Genomic DNA, 12,200 nt, shown 5'->3' on the forward strand with positions numbered 1-12,200 from the left:
TCACATGGGTACATATGGGTTATCCTGGAGACTGTAGCTCCAGTACCCACAGACCCAGAACTGCAAAACAAAAGGCTGTTCCCTGGTCTTATGGGGGACATGCGGAGGTGATGCTGGCAATTGTGCCATGGCCACCCAGAGCCATGATTTGCAGATGGGAATTTCCTCAGATGTCACTGGTGCTGTGTATTGGTTGCTGCCAGTGCCAAGCCCTAAGAAGCAGAGGGGGTTCTGTGCTCACCCTCACAGCACACGAAGCACCAAGGGGCCTATTTGCCAAAATCTAGGGGGACCTCACCAAGTCCAACACGCTGTCTCTTTCTCAGTCACGTTGGGTGCCAGATGTTGCTGTGGGTTCATTCTGAGAGTGAATGATCTAGATCACACAGAGTGAGTGTGGCTCAGGGGTTGTGCACAGCAATTCTGCCACTGCAGGATCCAGAGGGACCTACTCTCCCATCTTTTGACACACACTGGCTCTGGGAGCTTCTGGCAGCAACTAAGGCTGCCAACTAATCCCTAAGACAGAATAGAGTCTAGCAGTGGCTTTTCTACAGCAATTCTGATTCCTTTTTCTGGAACAAAGCAGTGCTTGGACACCAGCCAATTTTCAACAATGGATTTTAAGTTAGAGGACTGTGGATTCCCCCTGTAGTTAGGGCTGCTGGCCCACAGTGATTATGGAGTCACTGAGTTTTCCTGTCTACCTTTTCTCCTCAAGGTGGAATTCTTCTGTTTGGAGAGCGAGGGTAGGCATTGCAGTGGGCTTTGCTCTCTCTATGATACTTTTTCTGAGTCTATGTGCTATTTAGGGTTCCTATCAATTCTTTGCCAAAGTTTTCCCTCAGTTCGACTTTTGAGAATGTCTTCCTTTGTTGTTCTGGTTATTTTCTGTGGCAGAGATGAGAGCAGGGTCCCTCTATTCAGCCACCTTGAAGTTTCTCCCTTTTGGTATTTTTAAATCTGAACTGTGCCTATAGTAGATAGCATATAGTTGAATCAAGCTTAAGATGAAGTCTGACAATACTTTATTTTTGATTGGATTATTTAATCCATTTACATTTAATGTTATTTATTGTTATAGTTGTATTTATGTCTGCTATTTTACTTTTTGTTTTTTATATGTCTCATATCCTTTCTGTCCCTGATTTTTCCTTCACTTCTTTCTTTTGCAATAAGTGATTCTTTTCCTAAATATTTATTTGAAAGCATGTGTGTGTGTGTGAGAGAGAGAGAGAGAGAGAGAGAAAGAGAGAGAGAGTTAGAGTTGGAACTGGGCTAAACCGAAGCCAGGAGCTAGGAACTCCACATCCAGGTATATCACATGGTGGGCAGGACCACAAGGTTCTTGGGGCCATCAATTGCTGCCTTAAAAGGTACATTATCTGGATTGGAAGGGGAATAGTCAAGACTTGGACTGGCACTTTGATATGGATGACTGCTCTGCAAGTAGTGGCTTAGCCTGCTGCACCATCATGTTGGCACCAAGTGATTATTTTCTAATATAGCATTTTATTTTCTTTCATTACTTTCTCACTATTTTCTCTCAGTGGTTGCTCTGCGATTTACTAAATGCATCTTCAACTTATCAGAATCAGGTTAAGGTTTAATTCTAGTGATTTATGAAAATATTAACTCTACATGTATAGTTATATTCCCTTTATCCCCCATGTTTTTGTGGTATTATTATAAATGTGACATTTATTATTACAAGCCCATTGCCATCTGCAGCCATTTCTTTCTCTTTTTGTTTTTTTTCTTGGAATCTTAAAATTCTACAACTGCTGCCTACCATAAAGCTGATCCCTAATTGTGGTGATGGGCTTATCAATAGGATTTGTGGTAGCGAGCACCAGCACCAGGGCCTCCAAACATTTTTTGGACTTGGAATGGTGAGGGTCAGCTACCAGCAAACTCTGGTTAAAATGGATGAGGATGTCTTTGTTGATTTTCTTCTTGGAAGCCTCACTCACTTATTTCTTGTAATGGGCCACCAGGGCTTTGGAGATGTGTGGTGGAATGAGAAGGCCATGCCAAGATGGCTGCTGGCAACGGAGCCTGCCTGGCAACAGGCTGTGATTGAATGGCTTTGGAAACCACATGGCAATGCAGCCTGCCTGGCAACAGGCTGTAATTGGTTAGGGCATAAACCGTCCCTTGACTGGATTGGCTGCCTCAGCTATATAAGCAGCTGTAGCAGCTAACTGAAATAAACGAGTCTGCGTGCTGCTTGCCTCTGGCCCACTTTCACCCAACTCCCGGGGTCTGTGTGGTGACTCAGCGCCTCTTGCCCCCACTGCGCTCCTCCTCTCAGAATGAACCCACAGCAACATCTGGTGCCCAACGTGACTGAGGAAGAGACAGCGTGTCGGACTTGGCAAGGTCCCCCTTAGATTTTGGCAAGTAGGCCCCTTGGTGTTTTGTGTGCTGTTTGGTTCTGTGAGGGTGAGCCCCTCACAGGAGGAGAACCCCCTCCTATGCCCCTTTCCTTGTCCTTGTCCTCAGTCGAAGTGACCCCAGGTTAGGCACACACCACCCAGAAGAGTAATGCCACTTCTTGGCTCCTCCTTTTACTTTCGGTTTGCCCAGCGAATTCACATAAGGGACTGATCATCCCAGAATTCAGAACCAAGTCATCTTCCCTCACTTGAGAGAGGTGACACTCCAGAGACACCGTGTGGGCATATGGCCTTGACCTAATGAATCAAGGAAGTCCTCCACTAAGCACAGGACTATTAACGATCTGATACACCACTGTCTGTTTATCTAATGTAGGGAACCCCCTGCATAATGCCATCAGCCGCTGAGGTGCTAGGAATTTGCTTTGTTATGGCAGCAGTGCTATGGGTGTCTTTCCTTTGGCTAGAGTTAGCGTGGCTTGCCGCTCTTAAGTGCTCAAACATGGGAAAGATAACCCCCTTTCAGAAGCCCACACAGATTATCAAACATAATGAATCTATGAGTGATAAGAGCCTGTCACTCCAGGCCTCTGCCTCACAGGCAACAGTTGATGACTTAGGGAGAGAGAGCTCTGACAGTGAAAATGACATGACAGCAGACAACACAGCAATGCCTGGTCAGCCACCCCCCAAATATCCGTGGGATGAACTTAAACGACTTCAAGGCAATAACCCATGCAAGGTCATCTCATCTGTACCCAGTGAAGATCCCCACATTTGTGGCAGTCCCTGGGCACTCCAGGCTCTCAGGGGAGCCGCTAGACCCCATCCCACTCATATGTTTGCCGTTAATGCAGGAGCGGATGCAGAATCCAGGCCCTGGATTCCAACGCCCGTAAATGAACTTACTGTGCTAAAAAAGGCTTCTCAAGAGTCAGGCCCCGACTCTCCCTACTTTGAACAGGTGCTCATACAATGGGCAGTGAACCTTCAAACTCATTTTGACTGGGTTACACTGCTCAAATCGTGTTAGTCGAGACCACAGTTCTTACAATGGAAAGCCTCCTATGAGGAAGAGGCTGAAACAGTGGTGAGGAATAATGCTGCCTTTGGAATTGCAGTCACTTTGATATGCTTACAGGCCGTGGCACCTACGTAGATCCTCATGAACAGGTCTGCATTGTAGAAGTTGCCTATTTTGATCAGGTCAGAGATTTGGCACTTAGAGCCTTAAAAAATATAAATCTTCCTAATTATAGCCAGCTCTTTAGAAACCTAGTTCAAGGCACAGGCAAATGGTTCTCTGATTCCCTGCCAGAGTCTTGAAGGCAGTAGAGAAAAGATTACCACTTGGCCCTGATCAAGACAATCTGGTCAGACAATTAGCTTGGGAAGGTGCTACCAAAGAGGCAAAAGCTGCAATCACCCCAGTCCATAATGAAGACCTTGCTAAATGGATAGTAGTTACAAAGGAGGTAAACGCTGCTGATACACCCATACAAGCCCTAACTGCCGCCATTAACAAATTGAACACAAGGAAGTCTAATGATCCTCTGGTTTGTTGGGGATGTCAGGAAACAGGACACCTACGGCGAAACTGCCCAAATGCTGACAAACAGGGAAAGCCCAAAACACTGTATCCCAGATGTAAAAAAGGCTTTCACTGGGCAATAGATTGCAAGACCAAGCCTTTAAACTCCCAGCGGGGCGGCCCTCAGCCCAGCAAGTAAGAGGGAGTCCCACACCATTAACTGGTCGATGTCTATCTTCAATCTGAGGCCAAAATTGACCCTATATTTAAATGACATTGCCTTTGTGGGTTTAATTGATATGGGGCAGATGCCACTGCCTTAAAAGCTAGGGACGCAAGGAAAAGGCAACATTGGAAGACAGTGCCCGGGCCCAACTTCCAAGGCGTTGGAGGATTAAAATTGGCTGATCAGGTCATCACGCCTATAACGTGGCGAGATGACAATGGAGATATAGGAACCATCTTTCCACTAATTGCTGAGGTTTCCATGATTTTATGGGGGAGAGCTATGCTCTCACAAATGCAAACAGTTCTTACTATGGATCACAAATCTCCATGGGTCAACAGCTTTACTGGAGAGCCTACAAGTAAGATTCACCCCCAATTCTTGGGGCCTCTGTTTACCTCATACTAAAGCCAGGCCCAATCCCCATTGAATGAGAAAAAAAAAAAAAAAACAGGAACCATCTGGGTAGAGCAGTGGCCAATATTACAACCCAAATTTGGCATCCTTAGAGAATTGGTACAGTACCAATTGGAAAAGGGACACATAGAGTTCTCCACTAGCCCTCACAACACGCTCATTTTTGTGATACCAAAGAAACAGGGAAAATATAGGCTACTACAGGATTTGAGAGCCATCAACAAAATCATAAAAAAGGTGGGAACATTTCAAGCTGGCATTCCCCATCCAGGGGCCATTCCTAATGGATACCACATAGTTACCATTGATATCAAAGAATGCTTCTTTTCCATTCCCATCACGGAAGAGGATAAGGCCTACTTCACCATTACAGTATGGGAGCCCAATTTCCAGCTCCTCGCAAAAAGATTTCAGTGGACAGTACTCCCACAAGGCATGAAAAATAGCCCTGCCATTTGCCAAAGATATGTTTCTCATGCGACCAGCACACTTAATCAGTGCTTGGTCATATATTATGTGGATGATATCTTACTTGTTCACGAGAATGTGGCAACTCTGAAGGCCTAAGTGAGACAGTAAGAAATTTACAGTTCCTGGGTTTGTCTATTGCCATAGTAAAAGTACAACATTTCTCTCCCTTTCAATTCCTGGGTTATCAAATCTCCTCCCATATATCTCCAATGGGCCCAAACCTAAAAGTCAAGCATAAATATGCACTTAATGAACTTCAGCAACTATGTGGCCAAATCAATTGGCTGAATCCCTTCCTTCCCCTAACACCTGCAGAGCTTAGACCACTATTCGATTTACTAAGGGGAACAGCCCTTCCTCAGAAATCACATTGACATCAGCAGCCGATCCACTATGGAAAAGATCAACACCCAGTTGTCAAATTTAAAAACCTTTAGATATGACCCTCAGGTGCCTCTATTTGCTATAACCATATCTACCCTCAAGCCCCCCTTAGGAATTATTTGGCAACAACATGGACCACTTTTTTGGGCACAAATAACCTGAAGTGAGTGTCATAAAACAGTTAAAAAAGTAGATGCCATCCTTATGATGGGACTTAAATTAAGATATTATTCCAAAAAGATATTAAACACAGAGCCAGACATAGTGGTCCTAACCCTATCATAATTAGAACTGTCCACCTTGATGCAGAATAGCACACTCTTTCAAACTTAAATGATAAATTTCCCAGGACAGGTTGACAATCACCTGCCAGTGGACAGACTACTCCAGAAATAGACTTAGAAATAGACTATCCAAAACATGCTTTCCCTGCTAATCAACCTATACCCATGACACTGTGTCTGTTTACGGATGCCAACAAGTCACTGTTTGGAATAGTGATCAAATCCTCAACAGAAAAAGATAAGATCCATGTAGAACCCCATGGAGGATCAGTACAGTTGGGAGAAATAAGGGCAATGGTACTACTCCTTAGCCAGGATGGGCCGGTACATATATTTTTGGACAGCAAATACTCAGTACAGGTAGCAAAGACGATCCCTTTTGCAGTCTTTAATCCGACCAATAAGCCAATTGACCAGATGTTCACTACTCTTAAAGAGCTAACTGAGAATAGAAAACACCCATGGTATATCTCACATGTAAGATCACATACTGGATTACATGGCTTTATTTTCCAAGGCAACGAAAAGGTTTATTGTCTTATCTCCTACAACACGGCTTCTATCAGACACCTAGAACAAGCCCGTATTCTACACCAAAAATTTCATATGTCAGCAAGCAACATAAACTTGCTTTTCCCAGAGCTAACAATGAGCCAATGCAAACACCTAGTGCACTCTTGCAAGAATTGTGCCCCCTTTGCTCTGTTAGGCCCACTGCAACAAGCAGGAGTGAACCTGCACGGCCTTGCTTTTAATAAGCTCTGGCAAGTGGACATCACCTACATTAACTCCTTTGGTAAACTTGTTTGTCCATGTGGTAGTAGATATTTATTCAAAGGCTGTATTTGCAACAGCCCAATCCAGAGAAAAGGCTAGTAATGTGATAAAGGCGGTTAAGTCAGCCATGCTGGTCCTTGGTGTCCCCTGGACCATAAAGACTGACAACGGGTCAGCATATACATGACGGGAATTTAATTCCTTCCTGAAATCCTGGAACATAGTCTGCCACAGGTATCCCATACAACCCACAGGGACAGGCAATCATTGAAAGAACTCATAGGACAATAAAAGATCTCTTACAAAAACAGAAAAACAATCATATGCCCCCAGACCCACAGCTTGCTTTGCCTGAGGTCCTTTTCACTATCAGTTTTCTTCCTTTTGATTCCCAAGGGGTCAGTCCAACTTATAAACACTGGGGATCCTTTCCATCCCAGACCCCAGCACCTATGGTTAGGTGGAAAGACACCCTGACAGGAGAATGGAAGGGACCACACCCTCTGCTAACCAAGGGCTGAGGATATTCTTATGTCTTTCCAGAGAATGCGGGACAGCTCATTTGGGTACCAGCCAGAAACATCAAGCCTGCAAATGACAGTCAACCAGAACCAGCTGAACAAGACTGAGAGTCCGCCTTGTTAGCAGATGTACCTTCCCTATCATCCTACCCTGAGAAATTGCCCATAGCCATGTCCGCTACTGCTTTATACCCCACTTAGCTCTGGTCAGCCACTTGAATGGCCCACAGCCTGCATGTGGTCACACCATTCCTGATTACCATTGTTCCTCATTCCTACCCCCATCTGAGAAAACACTCCTGTGGTCTCCCATTTTGAGGGCTGGTTAGTTAATGACAGGTAAGATCCCCTGGGGGACAACCTAAGATAGCCACAGCTGCGTATGGAGACCACATGGAAATGGGGTCAACAATGGTATGGCCAAGAATTATGCCTCCCATTGCTCAAAAGTAAATTAAAATGGGGGAATGTGGTGGAATGAGAAGGCCATGTCAAGATGACCACTGGCAAGCGAGCATCAGTTACTCAGGAATGGCTTCGGAAACCCCCTGGGAAACCCCCCTGTGAACCACCTGGCAATGGAGCCTGCCTGGCAACAGACTGTGATTGGTTAGGGCATAAACTGCTCCTTGACTGGATTGGCTGCCTTGGCTATACAAGCTGCTGTACCAACTGAAATAAATAAGTCTGCAGCTTCTCACCTCTGGCTCACTTTCACCTGACTCCCGGGGTCTGGGTGGTGACTCCGCGCCTCTTGCCCCACCGTGCTTCTCCTCTCAGAACGAATCCACAGCAAAAGAGATGGACAGATGGGTATCAAAAATCTGAACAACAAGGCTGCTACCCTTCACTTGGACATGGATATCCACACCAGCAAGTCACTCCTGGCCTAGAAGCAAAACAGGCTCCACTGCAGTATTCGTGGCTCAGTCATCTCTAAGGTCTTTTAATTCAGCGTGATAAAGCTGTTGCTCCATTTGCAGTGTACTATGGCTGTGGCTATCTTTTTTTTTTAAGATTTTATTTATTTATTTGAGAGGTAGAGTTACAGATGGTGAGAAGGAGAGACAGAGAGAAAGGTCTTCCCTCCATTGGTTCACTCCCCAAATGGCCACAACGGCTGGAACTACACCGATCCGAAACCAGGAGCCAGGTGCTTCTTCCCAGTCTCTTCTTGCATCAGAAAACCTGCATGGACTGTAGTGCATCCTTGGACCACAGGTCTGCAAACGTGGGCTAGAGATCCTCACCACCAGGCACCTCAACTGGACAAGGATGCAGTCATTTCTTTAGTCCAATACAACTTTGCTTCCAAGTATGTTCTCTGCTGTGTTGGAAAATGTATTGAATATGTTACATTTCCTTATGTTCTAAAACCAGCAATAAATTGTTTATGCATTATTTTATACAATTGCTTTTGGAATCAGTTAAGAAAAGAGAAAAATATGACTTACACCATATTTTATAATTACATGATGGCATTTATTGTTACTCTGTTTTTTCATGTGGATTCTAATTATCTGATATCATCTGAAGAACTTCAGTATTTCTTGTAAAGCAGATCTGCAAACAAATGATAGCTCTAGTTTTTATTTATCTATGATGATCTTTATTTAATCTTCATTTTTGAATGATAGCTTTGCTGGATACAAGATTATTGGTTGACAGATTTTTGTTGTTGTTTGCTTTTGCATTTATATAATCACACTGCCTTCTTGATTCTATTGTTTCTGTTAAGTCAGCTGTTTGTCTAATTTGGGTCTCTTTTACTTAATGAGCTGCTTTCTATGGCTGAGTCCAATGTTTTACTCTTTGATTTCCAACATTAAAAATTGTAATGTGTCTGTGAATCTTTTTTTGCATTTAACCTACTTGGAACTCATTGAGTCTATTAGATATGTAGGTTCTTATTTTTCAATAAATTTTAAAAGTTTCCCTTCATTATTTCCTTTTGTAAGGTTTCTGCTTATTCATGTTATTCTGTTTTTCCTGGTAATGAATTTCATTTTGTAGATATTGATAAGCTTAATGATGTCCTATATCTGAGAAGATTTGTTATAGTATTTCAATTTTTTCCTCTGATTATTGGTTTGCATAATATCACCAATCTAGCTTCTCACTTGCTAATTCTTTATTTTCCCAGTCCAAATCTATTGTATAACTCTCTAATGATTTAAAATTTTTAGTTATTGTACTTTTTATACTCAAAATTTCTGTTTATTCCTTGTAATTTCTATTTTTTATTAATATCCCTTATTTGATGCAATGTTGTCATCATATTTTCATTTACCTCTTCAATACTGGTTTATTTTACTTCCATGAATTGAGACTTTGAATTATTTTTCTGAAAAATCAAACATCTAGTCCCTCTTGTAGGCAATTTCAATGGCCTGACTTTTTCATTCTAGTGTATGGGTCATACTTTTCTGTGTCTTTGCACAAAATTTTTATTGAAAAATTGAAACTCTTAGATAGTGACAACTCAGGGTTAGTCTTGCTGCCTTCATTGGTTATTTTAAAAAATATTTAATTATATTCATTAAATAAAAGATAAAAAAAGAATAAGAAAGGGAGAGGACGATCCAACATGGGAAGCAGGATACACAGCAGAATCATAGAATGGCAGATGTCCTAAATAGCACTCTGGCCTCAGAATCAGCCCTTAAGGCATTCGGATCTGGCTGAAGAGCACATGAGAGTATTTTAGGCATGGAAAGCCAAGACACTCTGGCAAAAAAAAAAAAAAAAACAACAACAACAACAAAAAAAACAAAACCTAAATGAAAGATCTCTGCAAGTGAGAACCCAGCAGAAAGAACGGACCATCAAAGAAGGAGGTACCTTTCTCTGAAGGGAGGAGAGAACTTCCACTTTGACTATGGCCCTGTCTGAATAGGATCGAAGTCGGCGAACTCAAAAGGCTTCCATAGCCTTGGTAGCTCATGACAAGAGCCTAGGGTGATTACTGACGCCATAAACAAGAGTGTCAAATTGTTAAGTCAACAACAGGAGTCACTGTGTACTTACTCCTCATGTGGGATCTGTCCTTAATGTGTTGTCCAATGTGAAGTAATGCTATAACTAGTACAGAAAGAGTATTTTACACTTTATGTTCTGTGTGGGTGCAAACTGATGAAATCTTTACTTAATATATACTAAGTTGATCTTCTGTATATAAAGATAATTGAAAATGAATCTTGATGTGAATGGAATGGGAGAGGGAGCAGGAGATGGGAGGGGTGCAGGTAGGAGGGAAGTTATGGGGGAGAAAAAGCCATTGTAATCCATAAGCTGTACTTTGGAAATTTATATTTACTAAGTAAAAGTTTAAAAAAATATTTAATGAATTGAAAGACAAACAGACTCACAGACGCACACACATTGACATACAGGTGTGCGTGTGCATGTGTGCACACGGCCACACAGACACAGAGAATGAGAGACAGAAGGAGAAATCTATCTGCTGGTTTACTTCCCACACGCTGGCAACAGCATTTCTATCCAGCAGGCAGGAACTCAATCTGCCTCCCATGTGGGTGAAAGGGTCCCAACTACTTGAGCCATCACCTGGCTCCCAGTGTCCACATTAGCAGAAAGCTTGACCCAGGAGAATAGCTGTGACTTGAACCCAAGCCCTCTGATAGGATGGAAGCATCAGAAGTGGCATTTTAATTGCTGTGCCAAATGCCCATCCTAAGGTATGTGTGTATTTTAAAAAGTCTGTTCTTTAGAGAAATAAATCTCTGGGTATGCCCACAGCCAGCATGGGGTGGTAATTATTATAGTTGGAGCCTCTTCCTCTTTTTCTGTGACTACACTCATATACTAGAGTCTATTATTGTCAGCTAATTGCGCTACTATTTTCAACAATATTCTGGAATCTCAGTTTCTTGAAAAATAATGAAAGTCTACCCGTTGAAGGAATAGTTTCCAAGGGCAGCGTTCATGTTTGTTCTGAACTAGGAGGGCTCCCCACAGCTGTGATGTTCCTGGATTCTTTCCTGTGAACTAGTGGCCTGCATTCTTGGCTGTATTTTTGTTAAATTCATAATTCTTCTCCAATTGCCTGTCACCAAATCCTTATTCTCTTGAAAGCTCCCTTAAGCTTGGACTTCTCCATGTTCCTTGGAAAATAAAGTCAGTTCCTTTGGGAAAAGATTATAAGCTACCTATTTTAAAAGTTGCTTCTTTTGCCAGACAAAATCTCTGAACCAGGGCTCTAGAGAAGTGAATGTAGATTATAGCAAGCTTTTCTTGGGTGTCTGGCTCACTGTAGGAAATGAGAGCTTGGCTTGGAAGCAACCTGATGTACTCTCCGTTTGCTTCTGGCATTGAAACACTGACTGCTGGGTCAGGGAATGGTGATTGCTTAGGGCCCTTGTAGTCTCAGAGTGCTATGCCCAAGACATAGGCTCTGTTTCTGAGTGGGATCTAGGAGGATCGGGGTAGTTCTGTCTCTCAACTGTAACCTCCTGTGTTTATGTCTCAGCAAGTTAGATGATGGTAGGATGAGAAACATGGATGCTTTGTTTCTTCTGGGAGAAAAGCTCTCCAGCTAGAGCTGGAATGGAGAAGCAGCTTATAAGCATTTCAGATACATAGAAAATCACACGTGATTTCAGTGAGTATTAGCATTTTGCCATATTTACTTCATTTGCCATTACAGTATTACACAGAACTTTCTCATTGCTGTTAACATCCTCTGTTCTCCACCTATTCATCGCTTCCTCTTCTTTAGCCACTGGAAACCACTGACCTTTTTAATTATCTCCATAGTTTTGCCTTTTACAGAATGTCTTGTGGTTGGAATCACACAGTGTGTAGCCTTTTTAGATTGCTTTCTTTTACTTAGTAATATAAAGTTAAGTTTTCTCCACATCCTTTTGTGGTTTGGTAACTCATTTTCAAGTACTTTTGGTGCTAATAGTTTATTGTGTTGAGATAGTGTGATTTATTTATCCATTCACCTATTGAAGAACATTTTAGTTGCTTCCAAGTTTGGGCAATTATGAATGAAGTTACTCTAAACACTATGTACAGTTTTTGTGTGAATCCAAGTTTTCAAATCATTAAGGTAAAAACCAAGGTATATAATTGCTGTATTCTTTAGTAAGAGTATTTATAGTTTTGTGAGAAATTGGCAAACTATCTTCTGAAATGATTATAATGTTTTGCATTCCCACCAGCAAT

General features: G+C 42.4%; 1 pseudogene; it reads right to left on the reverse strand.

Annotated features, from left to right (window-relative positions):
* Window positions 1-1,827: 1,827 nt before the first annotated feature.
* Window positions 1,828-11,731, reverse strand: LOC133766288 (small ribosomal subunit protein uS9-like; annotated as a pseudogene).
* Window positions 11,732-12,200: the final 469 nt, after the last annotated feature.

This window comes from Lepus europaeus, chromosome 9, assembly GCF_033115175.1.
Source record: "Lepus europaeus isolate LE1 chromosome 9, mLepTim1.pri, whole genome shotgun sequence".
In the NCBI taxonomy this organism is placed as follows: Eukaryota; Metazoa; Chordata; class Mammalia; order Lagomorpha; family Leporidae; genus Lepus; species Lepus europaeus.